Genomic DNA, 18,128 nt, shown 5'->3' on the forward strand with positions numbered 1-18,128 from the left:
ACAACTTCTTGGTCACTAAATAAGCAACTAGACATAAATACTGGAACTTCATCAAGACACTTTGTCTCAACACCAGTAGAGACATGTAAAAATCACCACCCTGGTGTACTGTGCAATACAGGGTAGGAAAATATATTGAACACTCATATAAGCTGGTTTTGTACTTTCTGGGTGAATATTTATAGGAAAAAGTCTGAGACAGAACATAAAGCTTTTATACAAGTAACTATTTTGAATTTACAAAAGCAAAACATTTCATAACTGAACACAATATTTTACAATGTGAGGAAAAGAAAATAACCACTTGGCATTTTAAGTTTAAAGAGGATGTAAAAGAACATTCTTATCAGAGTACTATACTGTTTTTAACAACATCTAATATTCAAAGCTGGGAGTTTTCCCAGGATTCCTCCAGACATTCTACTTCTATGAAATGTTGTGTCAACAGCACTAAGCCTAACAAAGGTCAGTGCAAATTTTTGTTATCTCTGCTATATGAGATCATATTGTTTAGAAGGTTTGAATTCTTTGACATAGAAGCTGTCAGGCTGTTTAAACACAAACATCTTCATTGGTGCTTTTAAATAAAAACAGACAAAATGACCCACTGTACTTCCTGAGCAGAAGTAGCTGCAGTACTACACAATTTTGAATTTACAACAGCATATGAAGACAAACCTTATCACAAATCCAGTAGTTTTTCAATGTGTATGACATGTAGAACAAAGTAAACCTAAATGCAAAAGGCTTCAGAGTTTCAAAGTAAATCCAGAATTTTTAGAAAGGCCTGTAATTTTATTTTTCAATGAAATGCATTGCTGGAATATTTTATATCAATAACGAATTAAGACAGACTTTTTGGTAAAAACATACCATTGCCATGTTTTTGGGACATGAAGAAAAATATAAATGCTCCAGGCTATTTGTTTATTTAGATATGTTTAAAAATAGGTCCTTTGATATTTAACTTCTGGTACATGGCCCATTCTAATGAACTACTGTTTTAAGGCTATTTTAGTTTGTGTTTATATTCAATAATGCATGGAGAAGACTTGACACTTTCTTAGGAGTTCAATTCTTCCTTACTTTCCTAGCTGAGAAAATATCCAAGGGTATAATTTATCTCACACAAAAACGGATGTCTCAAAATTAGATTTTAAACTGTGAGTGAACAAGTCACACTAGCCAGGCACCCTTTATAATGAATTGAGAGACCTGGATACATTCAGAATGTGCTTCAACTGACCTATAAAGGATGCTCATCTTAAAATTAAAATTTACCCCAGCAGGCGCTTTTGACTTTCCCTTAGTAATAATAGGAGAGACAGAAGGTAGCCATATGGTATTTAGATATTGAACAGAAGACCGAATAGACACATTAATGTATATTTTTAACATTTGAAAAACTTTATTTCTAAATTATGACCAAGTCATCAAAATCTAAAGAAATAGGCAAAGATATTGAGTAAAATATTCTAGGGGTGTACAAAAGCAGCATTCTGGTTATAGAAAGGAGATTAAATCAAGTTTTACATATCTAAACCTAAACCTTTTTAAAGAATTGTTTTAAATTTTAGAAAAAGGTTTTCATTGAAGACTAAATAGAAAAAAATAATTTTATAATTTTGTAAATGGTAAGCATTATATTTCCTTTTGCTTGCTTAATTCATTCCTGCTTGTAATCACATATCTTTCAGTTTTCATCTACTTCAGAATCAATTTTTCTTGCTATGTTATCTCTTTCTTTTCCTTTATTCTCATTTTTCTTTCTTCCCTTCTTGAAATCTATTTCTGGCATAATATTATCTCCTATTCACTTGATTAATTCATAAATTCATGCAGGACACAGTAGAAAAATCCACATTGAAAAAGGAAAAAACAGCAGCAGATCGTTCAGTCTCGGGATGCAGTGGTTCATATTCTTATGTCTAGGCCATAGTCTCTAGATTTAGAAAAAATACTATCTTTCCTTTTAAAAGATAAGACAGCAAAATTTGCTGATTTGACACCACTTGAGATTTTCTCCTAGACTGATACAGCTGCTTTACTGTTTGCCATTTCTCTAATTCACTTACATTTAGCTTCTCAGTTCTCTAAGACTACAAACATACAAATATGTCACTGCATGGAAAAGCCACATACACCTCAAGAGCATCCAGGATTGATTTCAGGTAACTTCCAAACTCAAATCACTGTATAAATCAGAAGTGTCTACCTGGGGGAAAATTTAGACCAAAGAGAATAAATTTGACTCATTGCTTTTACTTTACACAATATGCTTTAAAGGACAAAAGAGAAAAGAAAGACATTTCTATGAACTGTGTGAGTTTTCCCCATTTCCTGACTAAACCAACAACACATTGGAATACTTCATAATAACTATAAGGCAACTTTATATGCAAGCAAAGCACCATATCACAGCAGAAGGCTCATAGATTTGGATGCACCAACATTAACTTTCATGAAAATTTTCATCACATCTCTTGAGACTGTAACTACTGCAAGGACTAGAGAGTGAGCTTCTTATTACAACTACTGAGCATTAGACATCTCATTGAATGTCTAATGAAAAAAACCATAACAATTTCAAACCAAGAAATCAAATTGTGGCTGAAAATCAACCTAAAGATAATTAAGTAATTTATGGCATTTGTATTAACTAAATATATCTGCCACCATAAGAAAAGTAATTCCTAAAATCCTTAACAAAGAAGTATCTAGAGGTCATTTTAGTTATTATTTACTATTGTAAACAACAAACATCTAAAAATAAAAAGCTAATCAGTCCCCAGAATTGGAAGTCTAATTAGTAACACTGAACTGCCAAACATGTCTACAACTCTGCTTGCCTTTATTTACTTTTTAAGAAATTGTTCAGGGCAAAACAATAGTGTCAGAGTTGTACACTTACATTCCAAACTTGTATTAAAGGGTAGGACAAGAAATAAACAGCCCCCAAATACTTACATTTGTTAAGCTTTTAAACTTGTGGCAAACTAACTATATCCCTTCAGGGCTAAATTGCTGCAAACATTATTCAGAGAAGTATTTTATTTTCTTCAGAAACAATTAAAAATGTGTTCTACATTGCATAAAGCTGTTTTACTGTTTGGGGACAGTTACTCATCTCAACTCCAACTAAATAAATAAATATTTACTCCTCAACTTCCTGAATTAGCCTAAATACTTTACCTGCATCAGATTATTTCTATCCATAGCAAGAGCATTATTAGTGTACTGAAAACTAGGTCAGGTTGACAAAATCAAGATATCAGTTTCAAAGCCCAAATCTTTAACTTTTTTTCACTCTTTTAGGTAAGGTATTAAAAATAACTACAAACATCAAACTCTTCTCAGTGGGACCCACCATGTCACTTCTTGAGCTTTCCAGTACTGGCAATTTGCTGGTTTAGCTATAAAAAAGTCTCCAAAGAAAAAATTATTAATAAAGTACTGTTATGAAAAACTAAATTATGGACAAGTAATTGTCTTAAGTCTTCTATTACTGTTAGTAATTATCTTGTAAGTGCCACAGGAAACAAAAAACTGACCGAAGAAACTCACAAGTGAAGGTCAAGAGATTCTTTACATGGAATTCTTGTCATAAAATGATTGTTTCTAACCTTTTATGCCAACTTCTATTGATTAACCTGGCTGTGACATGCTATAATTCCTTCAGAGTAACCGCTGGAACATAATCTACACAAAGGTAAAAAAAAAAAAATAAAAATTGGGAATTAAATCCAGAGCAAGGTGTAGTCCATATTCTTGGTATCTTTTTCACTTTAGACAGTAAGGCAAAGTTCAGGTGGGAATTCCTGAAGCAGGTTGCAAACTTTACTTGATAGCAGCAAGCTGTAGGAAGCTTTCAGGAGGCCAGCATCCTTTTCTTCTACAGCACTGCATGGTATTAATGTCCCCCAGATTTGACTGGGAGAACTTTATCATAACTTTAAAATAAGCATAAACATCTTTCACAAGTAGCTTCTCCATTCCATGGGTAGAATTCTGGCTGAACTCCTCTTGATCCTGCACACTAAACCACAGAACAAGACTAATTGTTTCTGTAACCCACTCTTTCTGATTGCCATCACTCTTCCATAATTCCAGATACAGATGAAAATGTTTCATCATCCACTTCTCACTGAGGCCTTAAAAAGACTTGTTAAAATTGTCTGCAGAAGGCTTATGATCTAATAATGGTCATAACAATTCAAAGAGAATGAAATAGCATGTATTATCTATACTCAAGAAGCATCTGGACGATGCTCTTAGTCACACAGTTTAGTTTTAGTTAGTCCTATGAGGAGCAGAGAATTGGAATCAATGATCTTTATGGATCACTTAAAACTTGAGATATTCCATGATTCTATGCTATATGCTGTTGGTTTTTATTCCATTAAATATAAAGCATGACTTCAAGCTATTATCGTTCATTCTATATGTGCCATTCACAAGAACTCAGTGCTGCTGACATACACAAATGTTTTATAATAAGGCCAGTCCAATTACTCAGCCAGGTGACTGAAGCTTTCCAGTATTAACCTAATTAGTACTCTCAGATGAGCTATTTACACTCTGTTTTATCAAAATGCTGCTCTAACAGGCTTCCTACAACTCTCTTATCATTCTCTTCATTCCTGTTCCAGTGATCTCATTCCATAGGCAATAGGTACCTAGACCCATCCTATAGAGACACCTGAATGACAATTCCAGAGCAGAAACAGTGCAGAATCTCCTTATAAGTAAAACCTAATATCTAGTGCTCTTTGAAACAATTAACTTATTTTTATATTGCATGAACTCTTAAAAAATATCTGTTCATTTATGCATTGCTACTGAATACTGTTCAAGACACCAATAGGTGTTTCGAAAAGATGATTTCAGCTGGTACATAACAATTCATATATACTTCTTCCTTAAAAAAATTAAGAAAGGAGGTTTTTCCTAAACCAGGCTAAGAACAGCAACATATGATGTTTGCAGGCCCCTAAATTAGATTAAAAATTGTACCCAAATATTTCAAATTCACAGTACAAAACAGTCTCAGTTCCAGGTCTTCCCTGCCACGATAAACAACAAAGTCCTTCTACCTTGACAAATGAACAAGAGACAAGAGAAGCCCCTGGAGCAAGGTGCTGCTTTGTGATGCCCCATGTTTCTTGATGCTTGTTTTCCTTCTGTACTAGATAGACATTTCAGGCTCTGAGTAATACTGGATTACCACTTTGGGGAGAAACAAGGGACTTATTTCCTGTAATGTTATCCATAAAGCATAGCATAAGTCCAGTCATTTGGGAATGCATATTAGGTTCTTGCTATGGATTTTTTTCCTGGATGCATAATGACTTTCTAAATATGTGCATCATACCATTGAAGTGCAAAGAAAAACTATTACCTTGCTACATTAGGTCATTTAACCTAAATGGGAGTAGGAAATGCCGAGTAGCTTTTATAGAAACTTAAAAGACTACATCTCCTGCTACAATTACTGGTTTTCCCCATCCTGTTGCATTGTCTTTTTTATTTTATGATAGGGTTTTATAAGTTTTCAATTTTTTTTTCTAACCTTACATCAACCAGACAAAACTGCTTTTGAAAATTAATAAAGTTCTACCCAAATTTGTAGAAAAACAGTCAATCAATGAAGAACCAAAGACCCTACAATCTGCTTGTTTAGCTATGGAAAATAATACCTACAGTATAGTAATCTGATCAGAAAACCTTTAATCCATCTCCAAAACATGACGCTCACAATGAAAAATGTAATTGCATTCACTTTTGACAAATAAAACTGTTCTAAAAACAGAATCAGAACAACACTGGGCCACAAAACAAACAAACAAAATCCCTAAAACAAAACAAACCTGAAACAAAACAAACCCAAAACGCAAGAATGAGCTCGTGACAGCAACACGTAAAGTTTAAGAAGACCAGCCTTTAAAGCCTAAGTTTGCAGCTGCATCTTTTGTTTCCTGCCCGCGCTGTGTTCGCATCCACACTGGATGCCTCAGCACTTCACCGTCGTGAACCCGGCTACCAGGGGCAGCATCAGGACACTGACTGAGGTTGAGCAAAGTGATACGGGTCGACGAGGCAAATTGGCAGTAACTAGAAATGAAAGCGAAGCGTCGTGACAAATTCACCACGCCACGGTTAGCTACAACTTTCAGCTTAGCCCCTCCACTACGCCCAGACACAACCGTGAACCACGGCCCCCACCGCTCCGGCCGCCCAGCGACTCGCGAACTTACTGCAGTGCGATGCGGGCGGAGGGACCGCTCGGCCCCGGGATGCGGGAGAGCGCGGCGCCCCGGGCAGCCGCGGACCGGCCATCCAGCCGTGCCCCCGCCAGCGACGGCGGCGACACCGCCGCCAGCCCCCGCCCCGCCCCGCCGCCGGCTGCCGCAGCCCAGCGCGCCCGGCCCGGCCCCGCGGGGTCACCGCCGCCCTCGGCCCCTCTCTCGCCGCCCTCCGCGGCACAGCGCGGACCCGGCAGCCGCCCTCCTCTCGGGAACGGGCAGGCGCCTCCGGGCGGCGCGGTTTTAAGCGGCGGTGCGCCAGCGCATCTCCCACCCCCTTCCCGGCCGGGCGGCAGGGGGAGGGGAGAAGCGACACACACACTCACACACGCACACATACACACGCACACACGGAGACACCCCCTCTGCAGCCCCTCCCGCCCCGTGCAGCTGCGGTACCTGTTGTCCAGCGTCCGCATCCCCCGGGCGCCGCCCGCCGGTTCCGCGCCCGCTCCGCGCTGGAGCAGCGGTGCGGCAAGACCCGCGCACCGCTCCGCAAAGCTCCGCTACCCTTCCTCCGCCCGCTGCCCCGCGCCGAGCGGCGCTAAGCCCGTGCAACACTTACCCAAAGTTTACAGGCTCTCCCCGCCGGTGGCGACCGCCCAGGGCTGCCGGTCGCCCTCCGTGCTGCGCGCTGCGAGGCGGCGGGGCTGTGGCAGGGGCGCAGCCGCGGGGACACGGAGGGGCCGAGCGCGGCCCGCCCCGCGCCTACCTGCCCGGCCGGGCGCCGCCGCGGGCGCCGGGGAAGGCGGCGGCCGCGGAGCGGCTCCCACGCAGGTGCGCGGGCGCTGCGCCGCCGGAGCCCGCGGCTCAAGGCGCTGGCGGAGCCTGCGCCCTCCCCGCCGCGGCACCGTCCGGCGCTCGGCAGCCGCGGGGCCCCGGCGAGGCCGGCCCGGTCCCGGCTCGGCGCCCGGCGCCGCTTCGGCAGCAGCCCGCCGTGCCCGGCCCGCCGGCCTCCATCCGGCCGAGGCACCTTGGCCAGCTGCCCCGCCGAGCGCTGCCCTGGGCCCCGCTTCCCTCCAGCACCTGTTTGGAACCTCTCTGAGGGTAGCAACAACCCAGCAGATTTGCAGATTTACTCAGAAAGAAGAAATGAGGGACCAAGAGTAGCAGAGGCATGGAAATGAATGTCTTTGTGCCGGTGCCTACCGTTTAGCAAGATACAGAACTAGGGAGCTGATCAAACTTTCACTGACAGGTTCCCAAGGTGTTTAATGAGAGATTCCTAGGGACTGCCAACTTCCATCTTCAAGTCTTGAGGGGTCAGATAAGCTTCAGACCTTCAGCTTGAAACCTGATTAATTATAATATGTAATTATAATTAACATAATTAAACATTAATATAATTAATGTTTAATTATAATGTCGTTAATTTATATTCACTATGTTGATATATGGCACTAAAAGACTAGCGCTGAAAGGTGTTTTAGACAATGTAGATGAGATTTAGTATATTGCTAATAATTTTATATAATAAATCCATTGAAGTTTGAAAATAAACATTTCCCTGCATTTTGTTTCTTTTGTATGTGTATCCATTCTTCCTTTCCAAAATATGCTTTTAGAGGGTTTAATTTTAATGAGACACAAGTGCTAGAAATTCTTGGAATCTTCTGTTGTAGGAACCATGCAAAACCATGCCAACCTGATTTGGTTTATAGAGAGGTTTCTTAAAAAATTCCTTAATTCACCTAGAGCACTGAATGTGGTTTCCTCAGCATAAATGGTACTGGCTCTCTATAAATTAGCTTCTCCACAACACCATTAAAGATACTTAAGTGTTTCCAATTAGCACGTTTCCAAAATTCATTGACACTTCAAATTTTTGTTTAACAAAATGTTTTAAAATTTAGAAGAGCTTCCTGTAAGTAAAGTATATAAGTAAAATGCAACTTTATATTATATAATGCAATTATACCATATACTCAGGGATACAAAAATATTCATAACTAAAATTTCATTTTTATATAGTTTTGATTGTCTTAAATGAACTCAGATTTTGTTCTAAATAAGCTATTCAGTTATCTTCATATTCTCACAAAACCAAAAGAAACAACTTTTTTATAACTTTGGAAAAATATGTTCTCAGCTGTATGGCATCATACCTATTATTGACATCCAGTAGTCAATCTTATAAATATCTTTCCAAATGCCAGCTTCAGAGTAGCACATGCCAAGTACTTGCCCTTAGTTCCCCATGTCTAATCTGTTGCTTTCCCTTTAAAACTGATTTCAAGAGATTCTTGTTCTGGGAAGGAATTCATACTGAGAAGAAATTCAGTCCCAGTATACTTGAGCCTCAAGTTACTATTAGTTACTTGTGATAAATTATTCCAGTGCAACACAAATTTTTTATAGGTCTTGCAATAAAATGTTACATCTCGTGGTACGGGCAGAGAGGTGGTTTTGAATCACCATATTGCCTTAAAAATTGCTTTGAAGCGCTCTCAGACATGGTAATAAAAAAATAAAAATTGCTACAAAAATATGATAAAAATTAAAAATACATTTTCTTATGTTGTGCAGAATTTCCATATATTCACTTAACTTAGGCCTTTACTGTTCTCTGCTGCTTTGGATAAGAAAAGGGTCTAACTTCAGTTCCTATTGAAATGGAAAAGGTCCCACAAGTTCATTTGCAGTTTGGAATGACAAGTCCATTGACCCTTGTAGCTTTAAAATGCCAAAGAAAAATTTGGAGGTCTTACAACACAGGAAGAAAAATTAACTCCTTCATTAAAGATTTCATTTTGCCCTAGGAAGGCAACAACCCTCACACAGGTGAAAGCCAGCTCAGTACAGATGAGCTGAAAAAGGTCAATGTAACAGATGTCAAACTGAAGGACTCTAAGAATCTTTTTTCTACTGGAAAATATTTAGGAGATTGCTATCCACATGCCTAATTTTAGAAACATTGCTGTATTATGTGCAGCAGGAGAACAGGTAGGGGATGGGGATAGATGGGTTATGGCTTATGGCTAAGAGCTTCCTCAGCACAGAGTTCAGTGGCAGCCTTTGTGCATAGCACATTTGCATAAGCATCTTTGTTCTGGTTTCAATACAAAGCTCCATCCTCCTATTCCAGAAGCAGGATGCTGCCCAAACTGTATATGCTCCTGTCCTCCCCTCCTTAAATCAAGCTCCTACCATAAGCAGATTAAAATAAGCGAAGAGTTTGTCTGTTAACAGCTCACTCCCTCACAGCAAAGAAAATAACAGATGTCTAGAAGCCACAGCCAGAATTTTAAATATTAAATTTATTATACTATATACTTAGATCTGTGTTTGGATATTTAAATTAATTTTGTTACTAAGCATGACTTTAAGTTGCTCATTTAATAAAACTATGATGAACTTGAGGCCATACATTTTTATGTGATTCATGAAGTAAAGAATCCTAACAGAAAAATGATTCTCAGTTTCCAATATGTTTTATTTGCTTTTCATATATTGCAACAGTCATCTGCAGTTATAGTATATTAGAAGTTTTGAAAGAAAAAGGATTCAGGCTTACAGATCTGACTTCAGTGATGGCATTACTGTACATCACAGGTACAAACTATTGAAAAGTAGTCTGACTCCATGTGAAATCAGCTAAGGTAACAGCAAGCTATATATAAAGAAAATATTTTTCAGAATATATGGTTTTAAGAAACAGTTCACCAAATTTGTTAAAGAAATTATTAATCTTATAAACATTGATTCATCTACCTTAGAACATTTTTACACTATATGAAAGAGTTTTGTGGAGAAAATGTAATTAAGTGAAAAAAAAATCTTCAAAGTTACATTACACTTCATATGTTTTCATCAAAAAACTTCAGTATGGAGTAGACTACACTGCTCCCTCCCAGAAACAGCACATTCACAAGCAATCAGTAATAGGGATCCAAAGGAATCAAACCATTTTGTCAGAAACAAGACCTTCACAGATTATGCTGATATCACTTTACATTAATTATTGTCATGATAACGATATACCATAGAATAGTATGTATAGTCCACCTGACCCATATACATATTTACACAGTAATATACCTATTGACACAGTTTGGATTGGGAAAAATTCTTGTGAAATACCCAAATACTCAGAGACATTTGTAGGTCAGCACCACTGATATTCTATATGTCTATATCACATCACTGATATTCTATATGTCTATATATATTCACACATTTGTGTGTGTGTTTGTGTGTATAAAATCTAGGGTAGCTAAAAGAAAATAAACCACAGAGCAGACATTTGTACTTGAGAAAATCAAGGACTGTTGAGAAACTAGAGGAAATTACATTAATCTGCTGAACTATTTTTTCGGGCTTGTTATCCAGTTTACCAGATACTCTAACAGAACCTTTAGCAATTCTTTCATTAATGCAATTAAGATTTAAGACTGAAAGCATCTAAATTCAGACCTGTTGAATTAACAACAGCACACAAGATTATTTGCTTGATCCAAGTCTACAGATCAGTCAGTCTTACTTCTGCCCTGGGAGAATCCTGGGCTGACTGCTCTTGGAATACATTCTGAGTCATATGAAGGACAGCAGGATGCGTGGGAACAATATACATGAATTTACTAAGGGTAAATCTAGCCTGATCAATTTGACTGTCCTCTGTGATGAACTGACTGAATATATGGATGAGAGAAAAATGGAAACACCAGTGGATGGTACTTATCTTGGCTTTTGCAACGTTTTCTATGCTTATTCCCACAACAGTCTCCTGTCCAAGCTGGGACATAACAGACTGGATTGGTGAAAACTAGATATGTGTGCAACTGGTTGGATGGCTGGGCTAAGAGGGTATTGGCTAACGGGCTGTACTCTAGTTAAATGCCAATAGGAAATGTCATTACCTAGGAATATATCTTTACATCTTTAAGGATAAAGCATATGTCCTTACATCTTTATTAATGACCTGAAGGACACACAGTAGTACTTTTTCTTAAAGTCTGCAGGCGAGAGGACTAATTAACCCCTGCCAAGGGTAGAACTGCCACCCAGAGGGACCTAGACATGCTGGAGGAAAGGTCTAACAAGGAACCTTGTGAAATACGAAGCCCTGCACTAAGGAAATAAAAACCCTCAGTGATGGGGCCTGGATGGAGATCAACTCTGTTGAAAAAGCCTTGAGAGTTTTGTCAGACAGCAAGCTGAGCACGAGCATTGAGTCCTGGCAGAGAAAAAAAGCCAGTGCCATCCTGGGGAGTAACTAAGGGTGTTATTAGACTTCTCCAACCAGTATTTTATAGATTGCACTGTATTTTATAGATTACAATGTATCATGGGATAATTCTGGTTTAAAGACTCTCAGGACATCTCTAGTTAGGATTAAATCAGATCAGACTAAGGGCCTGTATTCAATAGATGGAGACAGCATAATTTCTATGGGCAACCTGATTAATGCTGGAGCATCCTCATGGTGATGTTGTTCTTCCATATATCAAGCCTGAACCTCTAATTTCCACTTATGCCCATAAACCCATTTCTTCCCACCATGCCTAACTATGCAGAGCACTTTTCTGCCTTCTTGTTAGATGCATTTAATTCCATGGGCTACTCTTAGGTGTCCCCAGATCCTTCCTTTACAGGCTGGACAATCCTAGATCAGCCAGTGGTTTTACCAATTGTCATATATGTGTAACAATGCTCAAGTTACTTATGGATTTGTCTGTACTTTGGTTTCATATTACCTCTAGTGCGTTAAAGGAAGAAATGACAAGTACAAAAGAAGTAAGGACAAAGGCAGTGTAGCAGAGTACTTTCAGTAAATGAAAGTAGTTTTCTTTCCTCACAACCTACTCTCATCTTTACCTTCCATGTACAGTTTTTTTCCTCTCTGTTGTTCCTACTTCAAAGAGGGACCTTGGCCAAACCTTAGGTCAGTGGGAATATTTTCAGAGATATAACGGAGCAATGGGTCGGCAAGCTTCTAAAATCTACATGAAAGATACTATTCATTTCCACTGGATGCAGGAGTGACCCCCTAGCCATATTAAATGTGAGATGTTTGCTCAGTCTGAAAAGATATTATTTAGTCAAAGATTACTTAAGAAGTAGACATCTAATACCTCACTCATTCTGAAACACTAAAATATAAAGACTACTAAGCTTTATACAAATATTATAGTACCTAACTGGGGCAGGAGGTAAGGGGCAAAATGTGCTTAATGTCTATTTCTGGATGTAGTATTATAAGAGTAATATGCAATTTTTTTCATTACATTTTATTCTATATATATGCAGGAAATAAAAAAGAAGCATATGGCTAGCAGACATCAAAAAAAGATATATTTATTTATGTATCTCAAATATGCATTTAATTCTAAACTATGGTTTTAAGATTAATTACCATATGCATGTTTACTGAACTGTCTTAACTGTGTGAAAAGATAGAACATGTCCTTAAACATTTTTTGAATTTTAACCCAGATAGTGGAATCACTATTTAACATTCAATGACCAATGTAATTTTTGGGGAAGACCTTTTGTTATATTTTAAACTTAGTTCAAGAACAATTGAAGCATAATATATTCCCTGTAATTGTTAAAAGAACTGATGGACAGAATTATTAAACTTAGATGCTTTTAGTTGATTCACAATAATCATCTAGTGCAGAGATCATTCCTGTCAGTAAAGTACAAAATGAAAGATATTGAGGGACTCCTGAGTGTAGTCTTTCTTACTCTGTTTTATAAATTTCCTCTAGATTTTGCTTTGCTCATGTTCGTTGTGTTAAATATCATGCCTATGCATGTGCTTCACGCAGGTAGATTAATGAAAGGCCAACAGTGGGATGTCATGTCTTAAAAAATAAATATGAAGGAGAAGTTTATAATAATCATCTCCCTGCATTATTTCTGATGAGAAAGAGAGAAGTTAGTGTATCTACTCTTTACCTAGATTCATGAGTTGACAGAGGTAACACAGAATGTATGTCTGCCACAGAGGCAGTATAGAACTTTTGTAGATTATAATTAGATAAGCATCAGTAGAGACATAGCTGAGTAAAGAACTAATGAATCAATAATGAAGAGAAAAATGGGTTTAATTCAATCTAGACATTTCCATGAAAATGGAAAGCATTTAGTGTAAACCAGAAAAGAAAATGGCAACATTTTCCTGGTTGATGCAGCATAAGGAAAGAGCAGAAAGGAAAAGGAACATATAGAAAAATAATGGTATTACAATTTTCCTCAGCTTGAAAAAGCACCCTACAAAAATTCAGCATCAGAAAAAGAACAAGAATTATAAGAAAATATTTTATTAGGGTTGAAATTAAAAAGTACACATATGCCTGTCATTCACAATATTTGAGTATAACTTGTCATAAAACCATCAAGTGAACTAAAGGAATTCAAAACTTGCATTTCTAACTAGTTAGACATAATTAATTAGCCCTATTTCATTTGGATTTTCATTAAATGTGTTTAGAAGAAAAATCTTTTGAAAAAAAAAACAGATAGGAGATAGCCCATGTTAGCAAGCTGGAGTTATATATCGAACTATATTAGCATGAGCATACCTGACTGGTGAGAATAATTGACAACACAATCAGCATCATGACTTAGGGTTTGGGTAATATTATTCTACATGTTCAAGAGGTATTACGGTTGAAAATGAACAGAACTTAAAAGCTGAACTAAATTAGAAATAGTTAAGAATTGTCTCTAAAAGGAAATTGAAAAAAAAAAATAGTAAGAAGATAGAACTAATTACATTTAATTACTTTAAAAGAAAGGTTTTCCAGAGGGCTGATGGAATTAATTTGAAAAAGCATCTCCAAAAATGGCTTGTATCAGTGAAATTTAAGTAAGGAAAGCAGAAAATGTGGGCAAACAATGGAAAAAAATTAAGAGTACTTTCTCTTCAAGTTATTAACAAAGAAGCCACCAGTAGTCTTCAAAACTAAACTTTTGTTGGATTCAAGGCAATCAGAAAAAGAAGAGAAAATTATAGTGGCAAGTAGGGCTAGCTAGCATCAACTCTACATATAGGCCTTAAATTTCAGATTCTAACATAGTTTGTGGTAGAATTCAGGATTTTCCTTTTTCTTAATCTGAGCTTTGTTTTGCTGAAATGTCAGAGATCTATTTAGATCTGTTGAACAACATATTTTACAACAAAATAATAAAGGATATTTTGTTACATCTAAAGTAAAGTAGATCCCTAAAGAATTTTACTTTTATGTATTTGATGCTGCTGTCTTTGCTCACAGATATATTTTAAAGTATTTAAATGTAATATACAAATCAGTGTTACAGATACTTCAAGTAACTTGGTTTTATATACCATGTTTTGTTAACAGTTAATAAAATTTATATTCTTAATATTATTTTCTACCTCTAAAATGCTTGTGTCTTTTAGTACTTTGAACATATATGTAACAAAAAACTCATTCCACTAACTTTTCTGAGAACAGATTCACATATGGCTTCCAGGGAAAATTTTAGAAATTTATCAACATGTTTTTGTCTATGTATGCTGTTTTACAAGATGTTAAAAGCTAAGTTCTCTTCTAGTTGTACTGTCATAGATATCAACATAGATTATTCTAGATTTATGCCATGTAAATAGGATGAAAAGAAGGGAACTGGTTTTTGAGAGCAGCAGGATCCTGTGAATAAAGCACTCAGTGGTGAGCTTAGATAATTTTGCTGTCTACTTTTGTTCCGCTATTGGTCCATTATTTGTTGTCGACATCCAAGATCTACGCATGTAAAATCAGCACTGTGATTCAAGACTGCATTTTTCAAAATCTTCCTTTATCGTAACAAACCTCATCTATTCAGTCAGAAAGAAAAAAAATCCCCATATAACTAAATTTCTACTTTCAAAGATGTCCACAAATTTCTTATTTTTGTTGATACTTAATAGATCAATGTCTAAGTCACCAGTGAGCCATTTTCTTTCATATCCCCTTCAGGAGACTAAATATAATACACATTCCAATCATTCCCACTGTAAATACTTTATCAAGGTCTGTACAAACCACAGGGAAATTGATTTTTTCACTCCGAAATAATGCCAGAAGTCAAAGAGGTAATGTTTCAAAAACTTAGCAGAATCTCAGAATGGTTGAGGTTGGAAGGGAGCTCTGGAGGTCATCCGGTTGTACCCTCCTGCCTCAATCAGCATCACCAAGAGCAAATTGCCCAGGGTTGCCAAGTGGTTTAGTACATGATCTCAGCAGCCTAGTTCAGATTTCTCTTCCTGAAGACTCACAGATCTGGAAATCTTTCTCCACAGGAAGATAATTCATCATCCTCACTACCCTGTGAATGCCAACCTTACAGAAAAGATGGCTTGGACAAAACACAGGAATGGTATTGTACTAATACTCCTACTGAGGGCTAATAACTTGGATCCACCTTCTGCTTCTTCTGGATTCCAGGATGCTTTTCCACCTAGGGGGTCTATAAAGCCATGTGATGAACTGAATTTTGATACAATAAAATTTTTTTAAATCAAAAGAAGTGACAGATTTCACCAAGAACAGATTGAATGTTAAAATTCTGGCAGAGTGGAGGAGAGGACTTTGAACCCTTTCAGAAAATGTTTGAAACAACTTCTGGTTTTGATATTGTCACTTGCTTATTCTCCTGAAAAATTTTAAAAAAGAAATGGTGACACTTTTAAGATGATGTGAATACCTGTTGGAGATGCCCTGAAATGTCTATTAGATAAATGACTATGCTTTGAATTTGATTTTGACTGTAGTTCAACTTTTCCATAAATCATCATGATGTCTCAACCAGGAAGACTAGAGCCATTTTGATATGTGAATATGTGCAACACCAGTTTCTAAGTTTTAAAGAATAAGAGACATAGTGAATTTAGCATTAAACAGCAAGATCAAGAACTACATATGTGGAACTTGATTTTAAGTGTTTGCCTAGATAATCTAATTAGTCATTTATACTATTTTACTGCAAGCCTTTTAACTACTTATACATAATTTACTTCTTTAGACTGAAATTATCTGGAACAAGGAGTTTCTCTGATGTGAATATTTATACAGTGCCAGCACAATGGAATAGCAAATTTGGTTGGCTTTCTAACATAAAATGAGTCAATGAAACTGTGTATATTCACCTGGCTTATATGAACAACAATATTACAGCTGTGTGGCATAGGAAATATTTGCTTCTAAAAGCTAAATGAAACCAAAATACAAATAAATACAATGTATCCTTTTGCTACTTCCTTAGTCAAACTTCTTAGGCTAAATTTTTTGCACTCAGATTTTGAGTATACCAACTTATTTAATGCTTCTTCTGTTTTCTTTAATTGCTTTAGCAGTTTTTATAATATTTTTGTTTTGATAGCTTTGCAATGCTGAGTCTGTTTCAATGTATAACAAACACTTTGATTAGCCTTTATTTTCAAAACTGTCTTGAATGGAATTACTTCTGTCTGTCTGCTAATATGAATAAACATGTACAGCCCCTTTCAGAGCAAACACCAATCCTGATGCTGAAAATTGTGCTAATTTCTATCACTTATATATTCAGGCTTATTATTTGGAAACTATCTCCTTGATATTGTGCATTTGCATATTCATGAATAGTCATCCACCTGCATACAGTTATTCTTGGTGCAGTGTTTTAGTACTTGAGATTGGAATTTCAGACATTATGCACCATTTATTGATTGATCCCTGATTCTTCTGTAGGAGGCTCACCTGACATACTGAGGGAAGTAGGACTGGTGGAGGGGAAAGGGAGATATTTTATTCAACAATTCTAAATAGTGCTGCAACCATCAGAATTGCTATGATGTATGGGGTTCTTGTTAGTTTTGGTTTGGTTAATAATTCTGTGATGTCATCTTAAACTACAACTCAATTTATTTGTAGAGATGACTGTGAATTCAGGTCTTACCCAAATGGTACTCTGCTTTTAGAAACAACTTTCAGCTTTTAACAGAGGTGATAGAATATTTAATGCAAAGCTGATTTTACTGCTAGAAAACTAGACATATTTCAGGCTGAGAAAGTTAGGATTGTTCAGCCTGGAGAAAGGAAGATTGCACAGACACCTGATATCAACTTTCCAGAATCTTAATTGGGCCTACAAGGAAGAAACAGTGGAATTCCAGTTAGGAATTGCAGTGATGGGACAAGGAGTAAGGGGCAAAAATTGAAAAGGGGAAATTTAGGTTAGATATTAGGAAGAAATTTGTAATGTGAGGGTGATGAGGCACAGGAATGGGCCGCCCAGAGAGGTTGTGGCTGTCCCAGCCCTGGCTGTGTTCAAGGCCAGGCTGGATGGTGCTTTGAGCAACCTGGCCTAGTGAGAAGTGTCCCTGCATAAAGCAGAGGGGCTTGGAACTAGAAAATCTTTAAGGTCTCTTCTAACCCCTTACCTTTCTATAATTCTATGATATAACAGCATTTTAACTAATCCCCATTTGATTTTAGTAGAAAATTTTAAAGTAGCTGGTGCTGTTAATCCATACTCCTTCATAATACTTTCCTAGGATGGGGAGAAATCTCCGGGATGATAAATTCTTGTAAACTTTATGAAAGCCAGTGGCCAAGCAGATAAGAGACACTTAGTTTAGCAACTTGGCTGGGAAAAAGGTTTCAGCAGAAGTGAAGCAGTTACCTATTCTGCTAGGTCTGTCAGCTGACTCACATGCAGGCAGTGGGAAGCAGGGACAATTTGGGTCACTTCCACAAAAGAATGATTGAAATTTACAAAGAGCCAGCGCAAGGTCTCTTTGAGACTGAAAGCCCTGGGAGAGGTAATACTTGGCATGAAGCACTTGAAAAGAGACAGAAGAATTTGTGAGACTTATGCTGTACACTATGTCCCTGTAAG

General features: G+C 37.5%; 1 protein-coding gene across 8 annotated transcripts in view; it reads right to left on the minus strand.

The window, feature by feature from the left end:
• The window catches only part of DGKB (diacylglycerol kinase beta), a 385,149-nt gene that overhangs the window by 332,811 nt on the left and 34,210 nt on the right, over positions 1–18,128 (minus strand). For 6 of the 8 annotated variants that reach the window (XM_021538321.4, XM_021538322.4, XM_021538317.4 and 3 more), the window contains exon 1: positions 6,255–6,416. The exons of 1 other annotated variant lie outside the window; for it this stretch is intronic. The gene's annotated coding sequence lies outside the window, so the exon portion shown is untranslated. Of the gene's footprint in view, positions 1–6,254; positions 6,417–6,867; positions 7,023–18,128 lie in introns of those variants that run through there. One more of the 8 variants, XM_021538316.4, reaches the window with a different exon arrangement.

This window comes from Lonchura striata, chromosome 2 (assembly GCF_050655825.1).
Source record: "Lonchura striata isolate lonStrDom1 chromosome 2, ASM5065582v1, whole genome shotgun sequence".
In the NCBI taxonomy this organism is placed as follows: Eukaryota; Metazoa; Chordata; class Aves; order Passeriformes; family Estrildidae; genus Lonchura; species Lonchura striata.